At 44.6% G+C, this 26,398-nt stretch overlaps 1 long non-coding RNA gene across 1 annotated transcript; it reads right to left on the bottom strand.

The window, feature by feature from the left end:
* Positions 1 to 5,560: 5,560 nt before the first annotated feature.
* On the bottom strand, positions 5,561 to 9,844 carry LOC118705770. Its single transcript, XR_004983806.2, has 2 exons — positions 9,601 to 9,844; positions 5,561 to 6,720 (listed from the first exon to the last, which is right to left on the bottom strand). It is a non-coding gene; the product is annotated as an uncharacterized LOC118705770 (long non-coding RNA).
* Positions 9,845 to 26,398: the final 16,554 nt, after the last annotated feature.

Raw genomic sequence — 26,398 nt, 5'->3', positions numbered from 1 at the left:
ACTGAGCAGCCTGAGAGACCAGCCTGTTTAGAAATAGTCCTAACGACCTTCTCATGGTCCTAATACAGTTTCAAACAGTCCAACCACCTCCCATGACCTAATATAGTATCAAAGGTCTTCCCTCTACCTCCCCCAGTCACTTTGGTACTAAGGTGTTGCTGCTGGCTCTTCTACTTACTCAGCATCAATTGAGCACCTACTCTCAATCATCCATTCAGAATTTGGAAATTCCTGACTCAAGGAGCTCACACACAGGTCAACACAATGTTCATATATTAATAGAAACGAATGCTGGTCGATGCTTATCAAGTACTATCAATGTACCCAGACTTTGTTCTAAAACTTTGTGTATTAACTCACTTAATTCTCCCAATAACCTTATGAGATAGGTACCATTACTATCAAGTCCATTTATGGATAAGACTCCTGGGCCACACAAAATTTATATAATTGCCTAAGCTCCTTTAGCTAGTCATAGTTGGGCCAAGAGTCCAACTGAGGCAGCCTGTTTCTAGTATCCAGCTTTGAATCACTCCACTGAATTGGATGACTGGGTGCACTCAAAGCCATGGAAAGATGACAAGACATTGTGGATTCAGAGAATAATGAACAAGCCAGTATGGTTGAAAGTGGGACTAAAAGTTGGTTTGGAGCCAGACTGTGAAGAAAGAGCCTTACAGGGCATGAATGGGGGTTTCTATTTTACTTTCCATAGGCAAAAGGTAGCCAGCTAAACTTTTTTAAACAGATTTTTTAAATATGCTTTTGGTTGATTTTTAGAGAGAGAAAAAGGGAGAGGGAGAAACAGAGAGAAAAACATCAGTGGGCTGCTTCTTCCCTTCTCCCCTCACTGAACACACCTCGACCCACAACCTGGGCATGTGCCCCTAAATAAACCAGCGACCTTTTGGTGCACAGAATCACATTTAACCAACTAAGCCACACTGGCCAGGGCACCAGCCAAACTTTCAAAGTAAGGAACAGCCCTAGCCGGTTTGGCTCAATGGATAGAGTGTCTACCCAAGGACTAAAGAGTTCAATTCCGGTCAAGGACACATACCTCCATTGCAGGCTCCATCCCCAGCCCCACCATTAGTCCTGTGGGAGGCAACCAATCAATGTGTCTCTCTCACATGGGATGTTTCTCTCTCTGTCTCTCTTCTCTCGCTTCCACACCCTCTATAAAGCTCAATGGAAAAATATCCTCAGGTGATGATTAACAAAGAAAAAGTAAATTAAAATAGCCGTAACCGGTTTGGTTCAGTGGATAGAGCGTCAACCTGTGAACTGAAGGGTCCCATGTTACATTCTTGTCAAGGGCATGTACATTGGTTGGGGGAACATCCCCAGTAGGGGGTGTGCAGGAGGCAGCTGGCCGATGTTTCTCTCATCTATGTTCCTAACTCTTTTTCCCTCTCCCTTCCTCTCTGTAAAAAAATCAATAAAATATATTTAAAAACTAAAATAAAATAAGGAAAAAATAATCAGATCTACATTTTAGAAAATAACCTCAGGGTGGGGAGACTAAGGGCTGGAAAGCAGAGTTGGACAGTTGAAGTGCGTCAGTGGAAGGCCTGGGGGGCGGGGGGGGAAGAGAAGCCGAATGCCTAGGCAATTCTGACTTACAATTGACAGGATTTTGCAGCTGATTAGAGATGGGAGAGAAGAGGGAGGCTGCTCCGGGGTTTGTAATGAAAGAGACTTGGCAAGTCGGTGCTCTGAATAGAGAAGCTGGTAATGTGGAGGGAAGGTTATGAGTTCAGTGTTAGACATGTTAGGTTTCCCCGAACCTTAGCACCTGCCAGTTGCTGAGAAGCATGACAGTTAAGCTAAGTCAGACCCTTTGGGCTCACAGTGATAATTCTTAGCAAAATCATAAATATAGAAACTTCCTATTGTCTTACAAATGCATGGGGTTTTTTGGTGTTTTGTTTTTTACATTTAGGTGTAATTTGAAGAGAAACTGAGAAGCAAACTGTGATGGTGATTTGCTTGTTTCAAAAAGTGCCCTCCTTCCAAAATTACCGTGTTTCCCCAAAAATAAGACATCCTCCAAAAATAAGACTTACTTATAGGTTTCCTTCTGAGTGAAATATAAGGCATCCCCCTGAAAATAAGCCCCACCCCCCACCACCCCACCACCCCCGTAGGCTAAACATGAGAGATTTGGTCCACTGATTCTGAAATGGAGTCACAAGAAATTCACCAGGAAATTTAGGAATTGGATTGTTATGATGATATTCCAGAAGATGATGACAGGATTGTCATTGAATAAATGAGTAAATTCTTGATACTGTAGGATTCACAGTTTGTCTGGTTTGTGTTGACAACTACTGTACTACCGTACCGTATTCAGGTAATAAATTTCCTTTATTTTCATTTAACAATAAATGTATACCGTATTCTTCTTCATGGAAAAATAAGACATCCCCTGAAAATAAGACCTAGCGTATCATTGGGAGCAAAAATTAATATAAGACACTCTCTTATTTTCGGGGAAACAGGGTAGAAAAAAAGACTCTCTTTATACTAAGGAAGGAATGCAAAAATAATCAAGCCAACCCCAAATGAGGTCTATGTGAAATGAAAAACTCATATTTTTTTTACCAGTAGACACCTAAATATTTGAGTTCTATTTTAAGGACAGTGGTGGCATTGGGTATGTGGGTTTAAAATATGTTTAGTTCTAAATAGATTTTTCTCATCTTAACTTTATGGCTTAGTGCTTCAACTATCTGTTCATCTATATAAACTGTTTGCTTTTATCTACTAAAGCTAAACTTAGATCAAGGGACACTCATACAGTGGCTACTCATTACTGAATTTAGCCATAAATTATATGTCTAGTGTTTAGGTGTGAATATTTAAAGTATAAGCCCAAAATAGAATTTTAAGCATTTTTCTGATAAATAAAACAGCCCTGGTTTGTTTAAAAAATCATGTTAAAAAAAAATAGTTGAAAAAGTAATTCTGTTTCTTCCTCCATGAGCATTGACAATCACTTTTTAAAAGATACACCCAATTTTTTTATTGCTTTTCTATAAATTTATAGTAGATCAATGGTTGCTGTGATGGTCCGTTTTAGAATTTCAGAGCAAAGCCCTGCCAGCCACAGTAGACAGCAACTCTTCTTTGAGAATCAGGCTCTGGCTTGTCACTGAGTTTTAGTGAAGACTAAATGCTTAACCACAGACCACTTTGCACCCTGAATACCCAACATGAACTGGGTGTGGTCTAACCACCAATCCATAAAGCTGGGTGTACACAGCAGCACTCCACTGTCAAATGAAAGTGGCATTTATGGTACTGGGCCCTGAAGATACAAGTTAAGTTACACGAGGACGTAACCCAAATGACCACGGTTCCTATTCCTGCCATATTACCTTCTCTTTCCCAGCCTGCGTCTATGGCCTCATGGGCAATTCCCTGTGATCAGTTGAGAAAAAAGATAACTTGGGTCTGTATAGCCCTAGCCAGTTTGGCTCAGTGGATAGGGTGTCGGCCTGCAAACTGAAAGGTCCCAGGTTTGATTCCGGTCAGGGCACATACCTGGATTGTGGGATCGATCCCCAATGGGGGACTTGCAGGAGGCAGCTAATCAATGATCTCTCCCATCATGGATGTTTCTATCTCTCGCTCTCTCTTCCTTCCTCTCTGAAATCAATTTTTTTTTTAATTTTTTTTTAAAGATTCAGTACAAAATGCAGGACCACCCCAATGCGGACAGCCACAGCTCTACAACTCCCTTCTGGGACATCCCTGAAGGACAGTGGTGAAGGAAAATACTCCCAGTGAGCAGAACCACAAGCAGTAAACCTGGTTGTTCATTTTCTTGGAAGGAAAAGTGGCCAGATGTATGAGTCTGTCCAATTTGTAGGCTGTGGCCAAGTTTGGCTGGATGCACTTGGAAGAAGCGTAACTGGAAAACTGGTGAGGAGGAGACTGGGGAAGAAGTATATGGATAAACCTCTTTAAATAGGAAAAGAATGTGATAGTATTTGTGTCTCCCATGAGAATGTTTACCAAAAGGTGACCTTAGTGAAGGACTTAAATAATCAAGTGGGTAAGCTAGCCCATTCTGCAGATACCAGTCACCTTTCCCTGGCCATCACTGTCATCACCCAATAGGCTCACAAATGAATGGCAGGGGTGAGGGGGATGAAGGTTATGCAGCGGCTCAGCAACATGGACTTGTACTAGGGCTGACCTGGCCACAGCCACTGCTAAGCACCCAATCTGTTGCATCAGGGACCAACACTGAGTTCTCTATAGAAGACCATACCATGGGGTCATCCACCAGGTGGATGTTGATTACATTAGACCACATTCACCATAGAAAGGACAGCATTTTGTTCTTATTAGAATAGACACTTATTCTGGAAATGGATTTGCCTTCCCTGCATGCAGTGCTTCTGCCAGATTATCATCCATGAACGTAAATACCTCACCCACCATTTCGGTGACCCACACAATACTCTGATCCAAGGATGGGATGTGGCAGTGGGCCGGTGCTCATGTTCCCCACTGGCCTGAGGCACCTAGCTTGATAGAACAGTGGCCTTTTGAGATCCAGCAAGATGGCAATACCCTGAGGGGATAAAGCACAGACCTCCAAGAGACTACATGTGCTCTAAATATGGTGGTTTCTCCCTTAGCCAGGATTCAAGGAATCTAGGTCCAGAAATCAAGGAATAAAGATGGTAGCCGCACCAGTACTCCCTCTCCCTCCTCCCTCATAAGTGATCCACTAGCAAACATTTTACTTCCTATGCCCGAGACCTTATATTCTGCTGGTCTAGAGATCTCAGTTCCAAAGGGAGGAATGCTTCTACCAGGAGACACAGCCATAATCCCATTAAACTGAAGGAGAGACTGCCCCCATCCACTTGGAGCTCAAGTCTCTGAATCAACAAAAGTTAGGGGAGTTAGTGTACCATCTGGGGTGATTGACTACCAAGGGGTAACTGGGCTGCTACTACACAATGGAGGTTAAGGAAGAGGATGTCTGGAATACATATGTTAGGGAGTCTCCTAGTACCATGCCCTATGAAATTTCAATAAAAAACTACATCGAGTTGCTCTTTCAGCCATTTTTTATTTACAGTTTGTGCTCAATGCAAATCAATTTCATAAAATGAGAAGTCACTATGAATCAAAGCATAAATACACAAACACAATATACAATCCAAAATAGATGTACAGCATTCAGGTATGAAACAAAAGGGAATGTTCATTCACACACACACAGTAGCTTAAGATCCGCTGGTTACGGTGTTCCTGGTTACGTTTCTAAAGATGGAAAATAATGGCTTTGGTTATCAAGTCTACTCTTGCCACATTAAATACTGGAACATCTAAGCATTAGTGTGTGACCATGCGAACAAAAGACTAGGGCATGTCTATTTTTAAAGAAGGTTCTGAGCATTGAGGCAATTGTGAAAAGATTTACTTTCCAAAATTAAGCCTGCACATTACAGGCTTTGGATCAGGTTCTAACTATCTAAAAATATTGACCATCAACAGAAAGCGTTCCCAATGTGGCTATTCTGATTCATAGTTAAAAAAAAAATGTACAGGAAGAGTATAAAAGTTTTTCTGAATTTAATGTAAGCTTCCAGTCTTCACTTCCCAAACACCTCATTTACAGTTTTGGCTCCTTCATATATTTGCCTTTTCAATTTCAAGGTTTGTCAATTTTACCTTCAAAACCAATCATTTTTTTAAATTGTAAAAATGTATTCAACCTATGCAGAAATAAAAAGCACTTTGAAATTAGTTGAGGTCAGTGTACTACTCTTCAGAATTAGATTCGCTACATTAATTTGGCGCTCTTATTGAGTATCAGCAAAATTTACCCATTATGTTTGGATTTGGATAAGTTCCAACCCATCATTATCCTGGCACGTATAAATTACCACACAAAAAAGTCAAATGCTATGTCAAATCCAGAGGCTCAGAGGAAAGAGTCCAGCTCTCAAGAGAACAGTGATAGCTTAACAGTGTAAAATTTTATTTTGAGTCATATGGACATTAAATTAGTACTGTGAAACAATACATTGGGGATTTAGAGGAACACCTAGACGTTCCTTCTAGTATACACATAAATAGAACCGTATCTTTTTTTGCATTACCTAACTGTTTTATGGCCATATAACTTTAATGAACCAAATGAAAATGGACTCTGTTCCAGATGTCAATCCTTTATATCTAGATAAAATCTACTGGTTTCCAAGGCAGAATTGTATGTGTCCATACTTCTTAAGCCACATTTAGGGAAATCGCCTCTGAACTAATTTTGGGATGTGTCTCTTCATCTTGCGCGTGAAAGTCCAGCAGGTTTAATGTTGGCAATCATCATCTAGTCATACCCTGCACAGGCTCTTCGGGCCAATCAAATTTGAGATCCTCAACATTTTCCGTTTCAATAAAATCAGGTGTGAATTAGCAGATTCAATGAAGACCTGTTTCTTCCTTGTCACACTGGATATCTAGATGCCATTTGGATTGGGTTTAGAAGAGGGAGGAGTACAGATGTTTCTTGGCCCAAGTCTTTTAACAGTAGAGATGTAGAAGAGCCAGCGAGATCACGAAGACGCTGGCCGTTGACTGCAGAGCACCGCCACTCGCCCTGGTCGTGGCATTTGCCGGACTCTGGGTAGTCGAAGTATTGTGGGAGGGATTACTTACAGGTGGTGAAGGAGTTGTTGAATTTGAATAAATCTAAAAAAATATAAAAAGTTACACTGAGAAACTTCCACTGGTGCGAGGTGCCTCCACATACACTTAATATGCAATTAAGACAGATGTCTTAGGTTGCCCTTTGCCCGTTATTCCCTTACCCACATCACTTAATTTTGAATTCTGCCTCAGCACCACCAACATCATTCTCTCTAGTTTCAAAACAAACCACCTAGAGATGCTAAATGACGGCAACAACCAAACATCAAACAAATATGTTCTCCAAAAACTGTAACTCCCAGGAGCCTTTTTTTTTAATTCTTTGTCAATTAATACAGAAGTTTCTGTGACTTTAATGATTTACTGGCATTGCAAAAGAGGTTTCCTTTCTTTTCCCAGAAAGGGGGAAACTTTAAAGTACACAAATAATTTGGATTTATATTATAATGTGGAGAATTATGGTGCTAGAATGGAGTCACTGTCTACTGGATTGGCTAGATAACATTCCTATTTAATACCCTCTTGGTTTTAACTTCAGTGGATATAGAGTATCTGCTTCCTTGAAATCTTTTTTTTTTTTTTTTTTTTTTTTTTTTTTTTTTTTTTTTTTTTTTTTCAGTTAGAGAGAGGAAGGGAAACATTGGTTGCCTCCTATGTGCCCCAACTGGGGATCGAACCCCGTAACCTTCTGGTGTACCAACCAACTGAGCAACACCAGCCAGGGCAGAAATCTTAAAATTACATATTAAAATGGCCATGATATTGGTTTTAAATGTAAAAATATAATGAACCCTTTCCTTAAGGCAAAATGTTTTCACCCGAAAAAACACCAAGAGGTTTTGGTGCGAAGTTTTCAGCAGCGGCCTCCTGCCGGGTCACTAAGCCCAGTGCTGTGGCCAAGAACGAAGGTTCCCCCGCGTCCCGGCGCCTAAGTGGCATCATTCACCACACTGATTTTCCAAGTCACAGAATGCACAGTCCAGCGGGACACGTGATAATCTCTCCTTTGTCCCGGAACAAAGGCAGATGGGAGATTTCAGCTCTCCCTGCAAGGGAGGGTTTACAAGGGCTTCTAATTACAGGCGGGATGGAGGATGTGGCACCCAGCAGGTCTGGTCCACATGTACGAGGCTGCCTGTGAACCCAAAAATAAAACCGGTCTACATCAGCACCAGCTCCTTTTGTTGTAAAACCCATAAGGTCATGAAGCAAATATTGACCCAAGTGCTGTGCTAACCCTCTACAAAATAAACTAATTTAAAAAAAAAAAAATCCTGATCAAGTCAAATATATTTATTGGGCACCTACTGTGTGCAAGAGTCAGCTTGCCCTACCAGGAAATAGCACCCCCACTAAGAGAAAAGCATTTACTCATATGGAAAATTACTTAAAACAGGGCGCTCTGTTTGGGGGCGAGACCTGGCTTGGGATCTCTGAAAGTAGTAATCTACTTTCATTCATACAGAGTTATTTTGGTGCAGCAGGTGACTTTTTTAAAATAGAGCCCAGTATGTTAATATATTAATAGGAGAATCTAAGTAAGGACCCTCTGCAGCATAAAAAATAAAAAAATAAAAAAAATCCACAGAACAAATTGTAATGTTGACATTAAACAAAAAATTTCCTACCAAACTCGATCGATGTTCTCATCTAGAACCTCCATTGTAAAATTGGGAGAAGGGGGTCTCTTTGGGAAGGACTAGGGGTTGGAAGAGACCGGTGGTTTCTGGCAGCCGCGCCCCTCCCCCACGGAGGAATCGCGAAAGCCTGGGGAGCGCAGCCGGCCCGTCAGACAACAATAGGGTACAGTTACCCGCCTGGCAGGCAGGGCGGGGGCGCTCCCCTCGCAGGCTGCGCTGCCCCGTGAGCCGCGAAGCTGGCCCGTCTGGGCACCGAGGACCCGGAGCACCCAAGTTTTCGGATCAGCTCGGGAGCCGCTCCTCACAAAGCCCCAACTGAAGGCAATGGAGAGCCAGCCCTGCCCTCCAAGCCCGACCTGCCGGAGAGAATGCGCCTTCGCGCCCCTCTCCCCCGGCCCCACACCTCCCCCTGGGTGTCCCGGGCTCAGCCCCCCGCTGGCCTCCAGGGACCCCCTCCTCCTCCTCCTCCCCAGGGCACCGTGATTCCCAGTAACGGCGCGTGGAGGGAGGTCAGATCCCGGGGTGGAGGGTTTGGGGGGAACAAACAAAGCCCGGTGGGGACCTGGGACAAGAGCTAGCCAACCTCCGCCAACGCGGGGCTTGGAGGTGAGCAGAGATGGCCATGGAAGGTGGTACCTGGGGGAGGGCAGGGTCAGGAGAGGGTCCCCGCCCAGGCTCCAGCCCCGACCCACGCGGGACAGGGGCAGGTGAACGGAGCCAGACAGCCGGGGCTTCCTCGGGATCCCCAACCCAGCTGAATGCAAAACGGCCGAGCGCGGCGCCTCCGAAAGGGACCGTCCCCGCTCCCCTCTCCCCTCTCCCCTCTCTTTGTGTGGCGCGCTGGGGCGCGAACCCTCCTAGAAGGAAGCGGGGGATCCAGGGACCACCTCCCGATGGAGGCTGCGGTCTCCGGAGCTCAGGGGGAGGAGGGGAGTGCATCCTCCCTCCCTGCCCCCCGCCAGCGCCTCGGACCCCTGGGTGGGAGCGGGTGGTGGGCACAGGCTGCCCGGAGCGAGGAACGGCGTGGAACCTGGGTGGGGCAGGTCCTCCCGGCCCACGCGCGGACCCGCATTGTTCTCGGGGGCTCGACAGCCCGCCAGGAGCTGGGGAGAGGGCTCCACACTGCCCGCCTCCGGGTCAGTTATGTGCCATTCCCGCTCCGAGTCGCAGTCGGCGGCCCCAGGTGGGGCTCTAGGCCAGCCCCTGGGACTCTCTCCTCCACCCCCACCCCCACCCCCATCCCCACCACCCCGGGCGCAGCCCCCACGCCCCGGGAACGCACCTGCGTGGGCAGGAGCAGCGCCAGAAGCAGCAGCCCCAGTCCGAGCCTGGCTACCATGGCTCTGCCCATGTCCGCTCCGTCGGTGCGCGGCGAGTCTCACTGGATGCCGAGTGGGTGGAGAGCCGCAGGGTCCCGGCGGGCGCAGGCAAAGTGGGGAGCACGGCCCGCGAGCGGGACTTTATATACCGGGATGGCTACAATAGCCGTGACGTGGCGCCGCCCGCCCACCCACCCACCCGCGCTCCCCCCTTCCCTCCTCCTCTTGCCTCCTCCGCCGCCACCGCCTCCCCGCGCGCGTCCGGGCGCCGCCCCGCCCCACCCCGCCGGGCTCCCCGCGCCCCAGCCCCCGGCAGCCGCCCGGGCCGCCCCCCGCCCGGACACCCGCGGGTGGCCCGGCCCCGGCAGGTGGGCGCCCGGGCGCCGCCGGCTCCGGGGAGGGCGCTTTGTGCCTCCCGGAGCGGGCGGCGTGCGGCTGGCACGGGCGCCTGGCGACTCCCACCCGGTACCCGGCGCGAACTCGCCGACCGCGCACGCCGCTCCCCGGGCCCGGCCCAAGTTCCCTTTGTTTCCCCGGCCAGCCATCTTCCCCCGAAAGAGAAGTCTGCGCCTCCCGCGCGGCCCGCAGCCGCGGGTTCTCGCTCGGACTGTGGCGCGCGCGGAAGGGAGTCCCTCCCCTCCCCACTTTGGCTTGGGTGTGCTCAGGTCCTCGCCACAGAGGAAGGGGGGCTGTGCGGGCTTTGAGGGTACCCGGAGCCTGGCGTGCCCTCCCGGGGCTGGTCCGCGGGGCTCGCCGGCAGCGCCCGGGCGCAGAGGAGTTGGTGAGCTCAGCCCCGCGCTACAGCGCCCGCCGCTCGCCGGGCTCCCAGGCTTTGTCTCTGAGCGCCTCACTTTCCCAGCCCCGCGGGCGCGATGGGACCTCCTGGGCCCGCATCTTCCTGGGAGCGGGGGGACCAGGCCGCTAGGCTCGGGTCCCGGCGCTCCTCCCAGCCCGGTCCCCAAGCGGCTTTGCTCCCCCAGGTGCCACCCAGAGAGCAGGCGCCTCTCCGGTGGTCCCCCTGGAATCCGCTGCTCCTCTGGAACTCCCGGCGACGCACTCCTTTGGTCTCCGTTGCAATGCACTTGTTCGTCTTTCCTTTAAAGAGCAAAAGCTTTCCGAAGAAGAAGGCATTTACTTGGCCACAGCTGCCATTAGGCAATCTAATGGACTGCAACAGATATTTCACTTTGTGAAAATTCTCGAGCACACATCAAAAGTAGAAGTAATTGTACTGGTAGAATATTTTTGATGTGATTTTTTTCACTGCCCGGACATAATCCTTTTAGTTTAGGTTTGCCCTAGTGTTTTTGCAATCTTGAAAGCAAACAACCGAGACCAAACCTAATAAGATTGTAAATTTGTTTAAATTTCACTTTTGCAGAACAGGTGTGTGTGTGTGTGTGTGTGTGTGTGTGTGTGTGTGTGAGAGAGAGAGAGAGAGAGAGAGAGAGAGAGAGAGAGAGAGAGAGAGAGAGAGAGAGAGAGAAATTAATTCCGGTAGTTGATCTGTGAGTGAATCGCTCTGTGCACTAATGGTCAGCCACTTTAACTCAGTAACTTTCCACGTTAGTATGTGCTTGGGGAAGCGGGAATGTCTGTCGTGCGTGTGAGCACACTGTATAGAAATAACCCGTTTGTGTTCAGCTTCTCTACTCCTCTTCCAGGGCATGAAGGGACTGTGGCTCAGAAGTGCCTAGTTCCAAGGCAGAGCCCATAGTAGGTTCTTCGGAAGCTGCTTATAAGATGGATCCGTTCATGTTGTCCTACATCTTTTTGTTCTATTCCTCCTCCACCATCCCCTCTCCTCTGTCTGCCTCCTCCTCCTTCCTCCTTATTAGTTTAAGGAGATGGACTAATGGAATGGTAAAGAATACAGACTCTAGACACAGGCTGCCGGGATCCAAATCCTGGATGTGTACTTTTATTTTACTTGAGGCAAAAGGCCTCAGTCTTTTCATCTGTAAAATAGGGATAATAGAACCATTAGGATTATTGTACAGAAATTGTTAGGACAGTGCCTGCCTCATACTAGGAGCTCTCAGGTGGTATTTGCCCCAGCAACTTAAGGTCCCAGGAACCAGCTGTATGATTCATGAAAGAAATCTCAAGCACAAAAGAGTACCCAAAATTGGTAAGACCCATGGGATCTATGCGCTGTGAGCCACCTCTTCACCACCAGCAAATGAGACTGCATAATTTACAAAGCCTAGCAGTCCACCGCGCCTCCTCTCCCACACACACCTCCCCACCCCACCCCTACCCCCTTATCCAAAAAGACTGTTGTCCAGGGTTTGGTAATTCTGTACCCTGAAGGCTTAGCCCTGGTAGTGAAATCCACCCCATTCTATTTCCTATAAGTCAAGAAACTCAGGAAAGCTGCCTAAAACTTTCCCTTGAAATATATATATATATACATACATATATATAATTCCTTCTTTCTGTTTATTCTCCTCTTCTGTTAGTTTTCCAGTTGTTTGTTTGCTTTGCCTTTTGCCAACAATAGCTCATGCTACTACAATATTAAATAGCAAAATGGATATGAAATATCGATAGAATATTAATCCAATAATAGATATTCCTTTTGTGCTTTACAGCAGTAGTGGTAGTTGAGATAATCAAATATTTTATTTAAATTCTATTCTACAATATGGCACTATTCTTATTTATATTCATAATACTCTTTCCCCTTATTCTATGCCATCCTAGATTTGGCTGGCATTTAATATTTTAACTTACTCTGCTTTTTGAGCTAAGTTTTGTTCTGCATTCAAAAATTCCAGCCAACTCCAATCTTGAGATGGCAGTGAAGGTGATGTGAATTAGCGTTTCTGACTGAATTCTAGGTTCAAGTCCCAGGGCTGGAGCAGGAGTTGCAATCTGACTCTCTGTGGGGATGTGCTGCCCCCTGCTGGCTATAGGAACCCATCCACTCTCACTGTTAAAAATAAGTCCTTTGTGCTGACTGTATTTGAAGCCTTATAAAGCTAATAAACCACAATGAGCTTCTTTGAGAATAGTTCCTTTGTTTCCGCTAAGAGTCTCCCAAATAAATTCTCTCGGATTTTAAGCTTTATCCAAGTAAGAAAACAAATGTAAAGTACAGGAACTGTGACTATTTTCAAATGCAACTATTGTCATATGTGAGAAAGCAGGCCCTCCACTCCAGGCTGATGGGATTATGGAAAGAATTTGACTTCTATCAATGTTAACAATACATTAGACCTAACGTTTCTAATTTTAGGAATTTAGCCTACAGACATACTACAGAAATCAAAAGATTGTGTATGTAAGGGTTTGTCACAGCACTGTTTTACTAACAGTTAAGGGTTGGAAACCACCAAATTAGTCCAAGGTAGAGGCCCCGTTAAAGAAATTTCATGAAATATTTTAAATCATTAAAAATACCATGCCCTTCCCACTAGGTGGCTCAGTTGGAGCATCCTTCCGCATACCAAAAGGTTAGGGGGTTTGATTCCCAGTCAGGGCATGTACCTTGGTTTCTGTTTGATTACAGGTTGGGGTGGGAAGGGGAAGCAACAGATTCTCATATTGATGTTTCTCTTTCTACCTTACTCTGTCTAAAGTCAAATATATCCTCGCCCAAACCGGTTTGGCTCAATGGATAGAGCATCGGCCTGCGGACTCCAGGGTCCCGGGTTCGATTCCAGTCAAGGGCATGTACCTGAGTTGCGGGCACGTCCCCAGTAGGGGTGTGCAAGAGGCAGCTGATCGATGTTACTCTCTCATCGATGTTTCTGGCTTTCTATCCCTCTCCCTTCCTCTCTGTAAAAAATCAATAAAATATATTTTTTTAAACACAAATGAAAGTTAACTTAAAAAAATTATATATATATATAAAAGAAAAAATCCCCAAGATAAATTCTTAAGTGACAGGAAGTAAGGCGGGAACAGTCTATACAGTATGGTATTCCCTGTAGTTAAAAAGAAACAACCTAGGCATAAAAATAATATTTCCAAAGGGATCCATAAGAAATGGATAGCTTGCCCTAGCTGGTTTGGCTCAGTGGATAGAGCGTCAGCCTGTGGACTGAAAGGTCCCAGGTTCGATTCCAGCCAAAGGCACATGCCTGGGTTGTGGGCTCAATCCCCAGTAGGGGGGCGTGCAGGAGGCAGCTGATTAATGACTCTCTCTCCTCATTGATGTTTCTATCTCTCTCACCCTTCCTCTCTAAAATCAGCAAAATATATATGTATTAAAAAAAAGAAAAGGAATGGATAGCAGTGCTTGCCATTGAGGAGGCGAATTGGCTGCCCAAGGGCACCCTAGTAAGACCCACTTTTCATTGCATACTGGTTTGTACTTTTTGAATTTTGTACCATTATTTATTCACAAATAGCTAGATAAAATCATTCAGGGGTCCTCAAACTTTTTAAAGTGGGGGCCAGATCACGGTCCCTCAGAGAGCTGGAGGGCCGGACTATATGAACTACTAATTCCTACTGTAACACCTCGGCTGCGCTCACTGCCCAAAAAACCTGGCGGGCCGGATCAGACTCCTCTGCGGGCCGCATGTGGCCCGCGGGCCGTAGTTTGAAGACGCCTAGATTCATAAATCAGGGCATTCTGTGGCCTTCCTTCCCTGACTCCCACAAAGCAGGTGTGTGTAAAGCCAACTCTCCAGCCCCGATGGCCTCAAAATCGCCCTCCCCTCCTCAAGAGCACCCCCCACCTTCCTTTATTCACAGGTTCTTGAACAGAATTTATAGTTTTGCCTCAATGCATCCATCCTATGACAACTGTGAAAACAATTCTCTTGAGCCCAGATGGCACATACACAAAAAAGCTTACAGAAAAACTGAAAAACTGAGCTTTAGAAGAAATAATGAGATATCACTTGGCAAAGCATCAGCTTCCTCAGTTGGTTTCCCTGCGGCACCTCGAGATAGGAAGGCTGGGGGGTGGGGGGGAGCTCGGGGTAGGGCAGTTTGCCTCACAGAAAAGCCAGAGGTGGGTGGGCTTACTCCCTTTAAGGGGTCTTTTTAAGGTCCTCCTCCACTCCTGGGCAGAAGGTGGATTCGGGACCTAACGGGAGTCCTTAAATTCCCGTGTAGCCGGGACCGGTTTGGCTCAATGGATAGAGCGTCGGCTTGGGGACTGAAGGGTCCCGGGTTCGATTCCAGTCAAGGGCATGTACCTTGGTTGCGGGCATATCCCCAGTAGGGGGTGTGCAAGAGGCAGCTGATCGATGACTCTCTCTCATCGATGTTTCTAACTCTCTATCTCTCTCCCTTCCTCTCTGTACAAAAATCAATAAAATATATTTTAAAAAAATAAAATAAAATAAAATAAATAAATAAATAAATAAATTCCCGTGTAAATGAAATCCCGCTTCCACCTCACAGAAGAAACGTGCAAAGCTGTAGAGAATTTTTGCGAGTTTATTTGCGCCAAACTGATAACTATTGGTGGGAAGCAAAATCTAAAGGCATTGAGAAAATGCTCTGGAGAATGGCAGTTTTATAGCTTATTTTATATACTACAACCAAAGGAGGAGAGTAGGGGAAGGGGAATAGGGTTACATAAAATCCATTGGTGATAGATTAGGGAGGAGGGAGAAAGCAAAGAGGGGGAAATCTTCGGGATTGGATAAAAAATTAAAATGGAGAGGCGTGTACTCTTACATTCATGGGTACAGCGTAGTTAACAGTTAACATTGCCCTAGCTGGTTTGGCTCAGTGGATAGAGCGTTGGCCTGTGGACTGAAAGGTCCCAGTTTCGATTCTGGTCAAGGGCATGTACCTTGGTTGCGGGCACATCCCCAGTAGGGGGTGTGCAAGAGGCAGCTGATCGATAATTCTCTCTCATTGATGTTTCTAACTCTCTATCCCTCTCTCTTCCTCTCTGTAAAAAAATCAATAAAATATATTTTTAAAAATTAACATTTACAGCATGTAGAGATGGAATGGGGGGGGGCACAAGAGAACGAGGGGTTCTGTGGTCTCCTGCTCTCATGTGGTGTGATATGGTGAGGGGTCCAAACAAAGGAAGGACTGACATTCCAAGGGCATGTTACCTTAGATGCAAAAAGATAGATAGGCTTCCTTAAGGTCAAGATGAACCTTTGTTAAGAAAGCTACAGGCCTAGGATGTGACTCACAACCATGCCTCATTTTCAGTTAGGACGTTTTCCTTCCAGACCACCCTGTGTGGTTGACTGAATGTGTCAGGCCCACCACGCAGGCCTCCCCTGAGCTTGGCAGGTTTCATATGTGGCCCCTTTCTTATCCACAACCCTGAGTGATTCTTCACTTGGAAATAATGAAATTGGAAAAGTGGGAAGGTGTGTGTATTTTTCGTACCAGTCTGATTCTGAGTCTTATTTCCATGTGCCTCTGTTTTCCCAGATCTTTCACTTTATGGTAGGCTTAAAGCAGGAGGGTTCCTTATGCTATTAGAGATTAGTAAAAATGTATATATATATTTAAATTTTGTTTATCTGTTTTGAAGATTTAGAAACAAATGTACATAAAGTTTTTATTTTGCTTTTTTCACTCAATAGAAAATAGAAAAAAATTTAATCACAAAATTTGAGGTCACATTACAGTTGAATAAACTGTAATAAGTGGGATTATAACAGTGAAATTGCTAGGTATCTGACTCCACCTTGTTCAAGACTGCTTTGTTCCCATGACCTCCAGGCTAATAGCTTCTGCTTAGGATTGCATATAGACATGCTAGTCAGAGGAATTCTACTTGCAGCTTGAGGAGATAAGGGAAGTATGTATCCTTTGTCAAAAATTTACAGGAACCCCATGACCAAACTCACATCAACTAGCACCAGATGTCTGCTTTGGTCGCTCACCTCCTGCCCCACCCCCAATCCCCTTTTCTTGACATAAAAGAAACCTAACTCTGTACTTTCTTACCATGAATTTGAGGTCTCACTAGGAGGGCTCCCATCTTTTTGGTTGGCACCTTCTTGATCAGTAAACCTTTTCTTCCTCCAAACTCTGATGTTTTGAGTTTTGACCTTTCTTTTTCTTTTTCCTTTGTTTTTTTTTTTTTTTAATCTCTCTCTCTCTCTCCTTCTCCCTTCCTCTCTGAAATCAATAAAAAATACACATTTTTTTAGAAAAGAGAAAGAGCAGAAACCGGTTTAGCTCAGTGGTAGAGCGTCAGTCTGCAGACTGAAAGGTCCCAGGTTCGATTCTGGTCAAGGGCATGTACATTGGTTGCGGGCACATCCCCGGTTGGGGGTGTGCAAGAGGCAGCTGGTCGATGTTTCTCTCTCATCGACATTTCTAGCTCTCTATCTCTCTCCCCTCCTCTCTGTAAAATCAATAAAATATTTTTTTTTTAAAAAGAAGAAAGAAAGGAAAAGAGAAAGAGAGATAAGAGCATCAATAATGAGAGAGAATCATTGATTGGCTGCCTCCTATATGCCCCTCACCAGGGATGGAGCTACAACCCGGGCATGTGCCCTGACCGGGAATCAAACCATGACCTCCTGGTTCATAAGTTGATGCTCAAACTGGCTGGGCGAGTTTTGGCCTTTCTAAGCATCAAGCACAGACTTTGGCCTGATATCAGGGTGATCTGTACAGGTGGCCAGCCAGGATTTCTGCAAAATACAAATCCACCCAGATCCTGGCTTCAGTGAGACACACCTGGGGGCCTTTACCTGCTCCAAGTCTCAATGGGGATGAATCTGGGTTCAGGGGTTGGCAGGACTTCCAGAACAGCAGTGGCAATTCCTGGAGTCTTTCGAAGATGAGAGAACATTGGGACAGAATTCTCCCCTTCCTGCTTTCCAAGAAGAGACATGTGCTGTTTCCCCACCCAGCCTGTCCTCCCTCCACACTCCCCATGCCTCAGGAAACAGGACTTTAGGGCACCCGACTAGAGAAGGGAAGTTGATGAGGATAGGGGTCAATTGTGTTATGGCTGAATTTGTGTTATATCAGGATATGCTTATAGTAGGTTTTACTGTATTTTTTCTTTGTCATTGCATGTTCTTCAAACATATTCTTTCTTGCATGGGTACTGTAGAGGCATTCAAGTAATTCATGACTCCACAATCCTCTCTCTAATGGGACACTTGTTCCTATTATAGATGACCTCATAAATATTCTTATATGCATGTTTTGTTTTCATTTCTGGTTAATTTTTAAAAATATATTTTTATTGATTTCAGAGAGGAAAGGAGAGGGGAAAGAGAGAGAAACATCAATGATAAGAGAGAATCATTGATCAGTTGCCTCCTGCACGTCCCCTACTGGGGATCAAGCCTGCAGCCTGGGCATATGCCCTTGACCAGAATCCAACCCAGAAGCCTTCATTCCACAGGCTGACACTCTAGCCACTGAGCCAAACCAGCTAGAGCATTTCTGGCTATTTTTTTATGATACTTTCCTGAAAATTGAAGTTTGGCTCTAGAAACAAACTGCCACACTGTCCTCTAGAAATGCATACTCACAAGAACACTGTGTGAGGCTGCCTAACCAACAAACCTTTACCGAGTGTGAGAATTATCATGTAAAATATTTTTAAAACGTTATCAGAGGAAAATGTCTCATTTTTATTTGCATTTTTACAATCAATGAGATCCAACTTTTTTCCCCCTGCCTGTTTATTAGATAAAAGGCTTTCTCCTTTTATGAATTGTTCCCCATAAATTACTCTTATCCACAGAAGTGACCCAGGGCAAAGAGATACTAGACTCAGATGTCACTTGATTAGATCAAATAGCTGCTCCTCAAAAGGACTCAGAAGCAAGTCAGTGCAGACAGTCAGGCTTCTAAGTAGTATTTTCCACGATAAGAAGAACATTATTTCTAGCCCAGCCAGAGTGGCTCAGTGGTTGAGAGTTGACCTATGAATCAGGAGGTCACAGTTTGATACTGTTCAGGGCACATGTCTACGTTGTGGTCACGTGTTGGATCCCCGGTGGAGGGAGTGCAGGAGGCAGCCAATCAATGATTCTCTCTCATCATTGATATTTCTATCTCTCCCTGTCCCTTCCTCTCTGAAGCCATTAAAAATACATTTTAAAAGATACACCTCAAGACAGACCAGCCATATTTCAAGTGCTCCATAGCCACTAACTCTAGTGGATAGCGCTATTCTGGAACAACTAACTTTGGAGACCTGGGATTATAGAGCACCCAACATGGGCGTAGTACGCAATCATGTTTCTCTCTACAAACACACCACCAATCATGTGTCTGTATAGAGAATTCAAGCTCAAAAGAACTGGAAGCATAAAAGTATAGAAAGTTAACAACATTTTGTTATTTTCATTAGGTAAAGAGCTTATTACTATCATTTAAAATTATACTTTAAATGTCAGTTAAAACCTGAATCCTCAAAGCAAATAGAGGCTGGAAAGTGGGTTTTGCACCGGTTTTTACTTCATGCTTGCCCTGGCCTATGGGGCAAGTGCTATAGGCTGAGAGAGAATTAAACAAAGGCAATTTACAGAAGGGTCAGGTGACCATAATGTCAGAGGGCTCCCAGGAAGATATCTTGGTAAGTAATCTTATACTTTCCTCCATGACTCCCAGCAGGACTGCTCTAGCCAGTCAACACAATGAACCGATCCTTTCCTTGCATGACATTTTACCAGAAACAGAAGGCTCAGAGGACAGATGAAGATGGGGGTCTTTTGCAAGCAATTCTCCAGTTTCCCGCCTGACTGCTATGTGAGGGACCACTGTATACAGAGGACCTGATCCCCGTTAAATTAATTAAATAAGCAGGCGGTTAGACTGAGGTGGTTCTAATGCCTTGGCAGCTTTCATCAAACCAGAACCTACGCCTGCCAATGACTCAGGGATATGAAATTAAAACGTCGGCCAACCACAAACAGCCAACGAGGCTTTTCCAAGTACGACAGGTGTTGAAGCGACAGCCAATCAAGTAGCGTCCTTTGCTTTGCTTCTGCATCTGTTCTATAAAAGTCTTAGCCCGCCTCCCGTCGTGGACCGCTCCTAACAGCTTCCGGTTTGGAGTTGCCCAATTGGAACAGGTGTTTTGCTCAAATAATCTCTTCACAACTTTAATATGCCTCAGGTTATCCGAGCACGTGCTGGCATTCTGAAGAGGAATGGCTGTTTCTTTACTCAACATGGCATCCATCCCACATGCAAGACAATGGGCTCACTCCAGCTCCTCCCAGCTCTTCCTGTGCTATGCCGCTCTCAGTTCAAACACTATAATTATCTGTGCAAATGTGAACTGGTTTGGGTTCACATGACATGTTCGTGCATCTGTTCTCGTGCTGTCTCTGTCACCTCTCTGACAACAGCCCCAAGCCTATCCTGACTTCCTGTGGGAATTTCCAGTCCCACCTCCCCACCCACCTCCATTTCCATCAGGAAATGATAGTGCCTGTTGGATTTTATTGGACGAGTAGGTAATAAAAGGTTTCTCTCTGCATATGCCCCTTTCATATTCAGCTCAACACACCGAACTACCGAACAGCAACTCTTCAGCACTCTGCCGTGCAGGGTCAGCCTCAGCAGAAACAGAGGCATTGTGCTGAGGGGACGCTGAGGAGCATGAAAAGAATGCAGCGGCACTGTCCATGTCAGGGCTGTTTGCACACAGGGAGTGACCTTCTCAGTGTGCTGATCACATATGAAAGCATGAAGTAATCAGTTACTTTCTCCTTCTGTAGCCTAAGACACCAGTGGCTCTGAGCCTGGAAGTACTTCCTACAGAGAACCTTCGGTAGCCTCTCCCCCATCTCACACCAAGGCTATAGGTGTTCAAAAACAAAACTCCACTGAGTACACTGAAAAGATCGTATTGGTTTTATTTAATGATTCATGGATTGGGCAGCATCCTGTCTGACATGTAGACCTATATCAATGATCTGAAGACCTATCTAAATGAAAATCTTTTAGATAAAAACTATGAACAACAAATACATAACTATCAAGTGAATCTAAAAACCAAAAACAAATTTTTTTTTTAAATCTGATGAACAATATAAACTGTTGAATATAACAGAATCAGAGGTATGGAAGGGGAGTGAACTGACGATTCTCAGGGAAAAGGGGAGAGAGGGGTGTGGGAAGAGGCTGAACATAAACTGTACACCTATGGATGAGGACAAAGAGGGGTGGGGAAAGGGCAGAGGGTGGGGTGGGAACCTGGTGGAGGGGAGCAATGGAGGTGGGGAAAAAAGAGGAACATCTGTAATAATATGAACAATAAAGATTTATTTAAAAAAAAGAAAAGAAAAGAAAATCTTTTATAGGCAAAAGGAGGTGGGGAAAGGAAGTTTCTAACAAAGAATGGATTGTTTTAGACAAAGTTACTTTGCTGTGAGGGACCAAAAGGGTCTCTTGGGTGGATTACCTCATAAATGCTGACCAGGTAATTAAAGATTGGCTGGTTGCCCTAGCTGGTTTGGTTCAGAGGATAGAGCGTCAGCCTGCAGACTGAAGGGTTCCAGTTTTGATTCAAGACAAGGGCATGTGCAGGCTCCATCCCCAGTGTGGGGCGTGCATGAGGCAGACGATCGGTGATTGCCTCTCATCATTGGTGTTTCTATCTCTACCTCTCCCTTCCTCTCTGAAATCAATATATATATATATATATATTGGTTTGATGATGTGGGCTTAGCACAAGTGACTCCATTTTGAACCTGTTGGTGTGTTTTTGTTTTTTATTTTTTTAAACAAGGGACATCCAAATGATGCCAAAATTAAATTTAAAAATTACTTAGTCATGGTTCCTCCTGTGACCATAACTAGTAATAAAAAAAAATCTCCTAAATCTTTATCAGTGACTCACAGTAGGATAAAATATAAAATTCATAAAATGTATATTAAAACCAGGGTAGAGAAATGATAGTGCCTAATTTGATTTTATTGTATGAGTAGGTAATGGGAAGAATAGTGTATTTATTAAAATGTCCTTGCTCATTAAATTCTTGTGGAAGAAAGAGTAACATTATTTTTTAAATTGTGTAATTCAAAGAGTATTGTGATCACTGATACTATCATTTCCCGGACTGGTTCACCTTTTGCCAAAGAATTCTAAGAGGGTAAAATTTCATTTATCACCTGGATCTATGGTAATATATTGGTAAGAAATAAAATTCCAGGCCCAGAGTGTTATAGACCAAATGAGTCTCTCCCAAAATTCATATTGTAGAGCAGGAAAAATATTTGTTCTAAGTTTCTGCGTGAGGCCCCTATAACAAAAGACAAATTAACAAGAGAAAATCAAAAAGAAGTTTTTTATAGTGTGGATACTTCATATATACATGGGAGATACCCAGGGGGAAATCAGTAACTTTCAATGAGGTGGCTTAGGATTCAGGTTTAAATACCATCTTCAACTAAATTAGGAAGGAAGGAAGGAAGGAAGGAAGGAAGGAAGGAAGGAAGGAAGGAAGGAAGGAAGGAAGGAAGGAAGGGAGGGAGGGAGGGAGGGAGGGAAAGGAAGCAAGTGGAAAGGGCAGTATGGGTGGGTGCCTTCTCCATTGATAAGTGTCTCGAGATTTAGAGTCAACCTTCTCTTCCTCTTACAGTACAGAGAGGGAGACCCCGTACAAATGGAGATTTTTTTTTCTATAAGTGTACATTTCCCCTACAAAAGGCTGAGGTCTCTGTTTCAAAGCTCCTTCTGTGTCTGCTGTTTTCCAAAATAATCCTTATGCCAAAGAGGCATAGTTTGGGGTGGCATATTCTGCCATCCTGACTGTGTTGAAGCCTGACCCCATTGCGGAGGTGGGGCCTGTGGGAGGTGTTTAGGTGATTAGGGATTAGTTTCCTTATTAAGGGGGCCCTGCGGAGTTCTCTCACCCCTTATACCACTGTGAGGACACAGTGAAAAGAGGGCCGTCCAAGAACCAGAACATGGAATCTGCTGGCACTTTGATCTAGGATTTCCCAAATTCCAAAGCCTTAAGAAGTACATCTGTTGCCCTAACTAACCAGTTTGGCTCAGTGGACAGAGCATCGGCCTACGGACTGAAGGGTCCCAGGTTCGATTCCAGTCAAGGGCACGTGCCGTGGTTGCGGGCACATTCCCCGGTAGGAAGTGTGCAGGAGGCAGCTGATCAATGTTTCTCTCTCATCGATGTTTCTCTCTGTCTCTCTCCCTTCCTCTCTATAAAAAATCAAAAAAAAATATTTTAAAAAATAAATAAAATACATATATTAGCCCTAACTGATTTGGCTCAGTTGATAGAGTGTGGGACTGAAAGGTCCCAGGTTCAATTCTGGTCATGAGCATGTACCTTGGTTGCAGGCCCATCCCCAGTAGGGGGCGTGCAAGAGGCAGCCAATCAATGATTCTCTCTCATCATTGATGTTTCTATCTCTCCCTTTCCTTTCCTTTCTAAAAATCAATAAAATATATTTTTAAATACATATATTAAATAATCTTACTTTTTATATTGTTTACATTTATTTTAATTAAGAAACTACTCAAATAATATTTGAATATAGTTATACTTTCCTTTTTTAAAAAAAATACGTTTTTATTGATGATAGAGAGAAAGGGAGAGGGAAAGAGATAAACATCAATCAGTTGCCTCCTGCATGCTCCCTACTGGGGATCAAGCCTGCAACCAGAGCATGTGCGTGGACCAGAATCAAACCAGTGACCTCTTGGTTCATGGGTAGATGTTCAACCAGTGAGCCACACCAGCTGGGCTATACTTTCCTTGTTTTTTTGTATACTCTCTTTTTTTAATCTTTTAGGTCATTGCTAAATATCTGCCTCACCTCCAAATCAATAGCCAATCAACAGAACACTCAGATATATGCAATAATAACCAGATTTAGTCATATTTACCAACTTTCTGTCACATGAAAACCAGCACTTTAAACATGTTTTACTTTTTGTCATTATGAAGGTATATTTATCAATGTAGGAGGACAAAGCACACTTCATTTAACAATTGTTCACTTGATTTATAGCTCTTAAATACTTAGAATGCACCTTTATTTGTATGCTCACCCTGCATGTCAGGGACCTAGAATGAATTAGGCGCCTGTTATTAATCCATCAGAATTAAGAGCAATATCTTGCCTGGCACATTCACTCACAACTGGAATCCCCGTGGTCGTTCAGAAAGAAGAGACGCCCTTTTAAAAACGAAGCTGTTCCTGAAAACTGCCCATTTATTATGCTGTCTTATGATTGTACGTTGTGGGCAGTAATGGATGGGCCAGAGACATCCTTTGTTAAGTCACATGCAGAAAGGTCATCTATCACAAAGGAAAGAGAAAAACTCAGCAGGAGAAAGAAAGCAAATAAATTGAAGTAGACATCTTAACTGTGGTTGAAAAGACCATATCAATGAGCCCATAATAGATAAGAGGACAAAATTTTGTCAGACTTAACAGCCAGGGAAATGAGGAAAGAAATCAGCCACTTCTGGAGACGCAGACACAAGCTGGTGAGGAGCCTGTCAGAAGCAGTGGCTTGTTAAGAGAAAAGAGGGGCGAATGCATAGGAAAAGGGCAGGAGTCAGGGTTTGTTGAACACCCACCAAGCGCCAGCCCCAGTGACAAACACAAACGTATCTTGACACCTTCAACTGCCTAACACACACAAGTTTTTTGTTGTTTTTTTTTTTAATATATTTTATTTATTTTTTACAGAGAGGAAGGGAGAGGGATAGAGAGTTAGAAACATCGATGAGAGAGAAGTATCGATCAGCTGCCTCTTGCACACCCCCTGCTGGGGATGTTCCCCGAAACCAAGGTATATACCCTTGACCAGAATCGAACCTGGGACCTTTCAGTCTGTAGGCCGATGCTCTATCCACTGAGCCAAACCGGTGTTGGCCACACACAAGTTTTTAATAGGATTTCACATATTAAAGCTGTATGAGGGAGACTACTCAACCCCTGATGCATATAGGGCAAAATTCAAACTGGTTAATAAGGCACCCACCACTGGTCCCAGTCTCCCCTCCGAACACATTGCATTTCCTTTGTCCCCAGCACAGCAGCCATTCCATACTCTGACTTGGTGGGTCAGGAGCAGGGCCCCAGTTTGTGAATTGCTAGGTCCCCAAGTGATGCTAATGCAGAGAATGAGCCTGGTATCACACTCTGAGAGGGAATGCTCAAAGTCATTGCTTGCTTTAGCCCTCAGCTCCTTTTCTTGCAGTTCCTTACAGGGTTTGAGTCAGTTCTTCAGAATGAAAACAAGTGTAAGAAAGTGTGTGTTTATAGAGAGGGGGCTTAGTTATCTGTTTCCCCGCTGTCCTCCCCCTGAAGATCAGCACTGCAGACAGGATGGCGTGGTGGCTACTGCGGTTAGCATGGCCCAGTAGGAATGTCTGGACGATCTTTCAATTGATTCCAGTCGCCTGGCCAGCACCCCTGGCTGGTGAGCATGCTGGCCCAGAGCACACCAGGGCAGCTTTTTCCTCAGAGGTTCACGGCCTGCCCCCTTCCACAGGTCACTCAGTTTGCCCCCTATAAGTTGTCCAGGCCATTCTACTAGATAATTATCGTTTCTTGTCAAGAAGAAAATCTGTAAATATGTAAGGACTTTTGACAAAGGTCAGTTTTGGTCATTTACAAGAGAAAAGTGTTTCTTTTCATGGAGAGGCTGTAGATAAGGGTGACTGGATTATATACCCGTGGTCGGCAAATTGCAGCTTTTGAGCCACATGCGGCTCTTTGGCCCTTTGAGTGTGGCTCTTCCACAAAATACCATGGCTTGCGAGTCTATTTTGAAGAAGTGGCGTTAGAAGAAGTTTAAGGTTAAACAATTTGGCTCTTGCCGAAACCGGTTTGGCTCAGTGGATAGAGCGTTGGCCTGAGAACTGAGGTGTCCCATGTTTGATTCCAGTCAAAGGCATGTTCCTTGGTTGCGGGCTCATCCCCAGTGGGAGGTGTGTGGGAGGCAGCCGATTGATGTTTCTCTCTCATCGATGTTTCTAACTCTATCTCTCTCCCTTCCTCTCTGTAAAAAATAAATAAAATATATATTTTAAAAAGAGTGTTAGAGAGAGACCCTACCAGTCAGCAAAGATCCAGAACTCATCATTTCTATTTTCTTTAAGCTAACGTTTACATATTATTACATGTCATGTGTTATGTACTGTTCTACTGGTAAGTACTTTATACATATCAACTCATTTAATACCCATTATCCTTTCAAATAGAGATATTATCAGCCCTATTTTACAGTTAAGGAGACTGGGACATAAGAGATTGAATGACATGGGCAAAGCCACACTGCTACTGAGTAGTAGAACCAAGATTCAAACCCAAGATATCTGGCTCAGAATTTATGCTCATCATCATTCTATATAATTTTGGTGCTTTCTGTGCCTCACGGCCCCAGCTCCTCTCACTAAGTGGACAGGAAAATTTGTGTTGATCAGTCAGCCAGTGCTGATGACATAGCCAACTTTTTAACCTCTTGCCTGAATTTCTTCCTAGTAAGCATTTATCCTGCCATGAAGAACACATTGAAGATACTACGCGGTGGGGGGAGGAAAACAGGAATAAAACATGGTTTTCACCCTCTGGGAGCTGACAATCCGGACGTGGGTATTAGAGAGGTAAACAGCCAGCTGTCATTTACAGCTTATCTTATGTCAGTGACAGTTTTGTCTGCCGGATGAGATTTGTAAGATGCCTTTCTACTTTGACAGTATCCTTGATGAAGTCATGGAGAATAGCTTTTATTTATCTGTGCCAGGCACTGTAATAAGCAACGAAGCATGTTACACAGGTAGAGGGTTGCCAGATAAAATAGAAGCCGCTCAGTTAAATTTCAGTGCATGTGTCCATCACAATAGTTGGACGTCC

This window comes from Pipistrellus kuhlii, unplaced genomic scaffold (assembly GCF_014108245.1).
Source record: "Pipistrellus kuhlii isolate mPipKuh1 unplaced genomic scaffold, mPipKuh1.p scaffold_m20_p_5, whole genome shotgun sequence".
Lineage (NCBI taxonomy): Eukaryota > Metazoa > Chordata > Mammalia > Chiroptera > Vespertilionidae > Pipistrellus > Pipistrellus kuhlii.
Note: the sequence above shows the minus strand (reverse complement) of the source record. Positions and strands in the feature narration are given on the sequence as shown.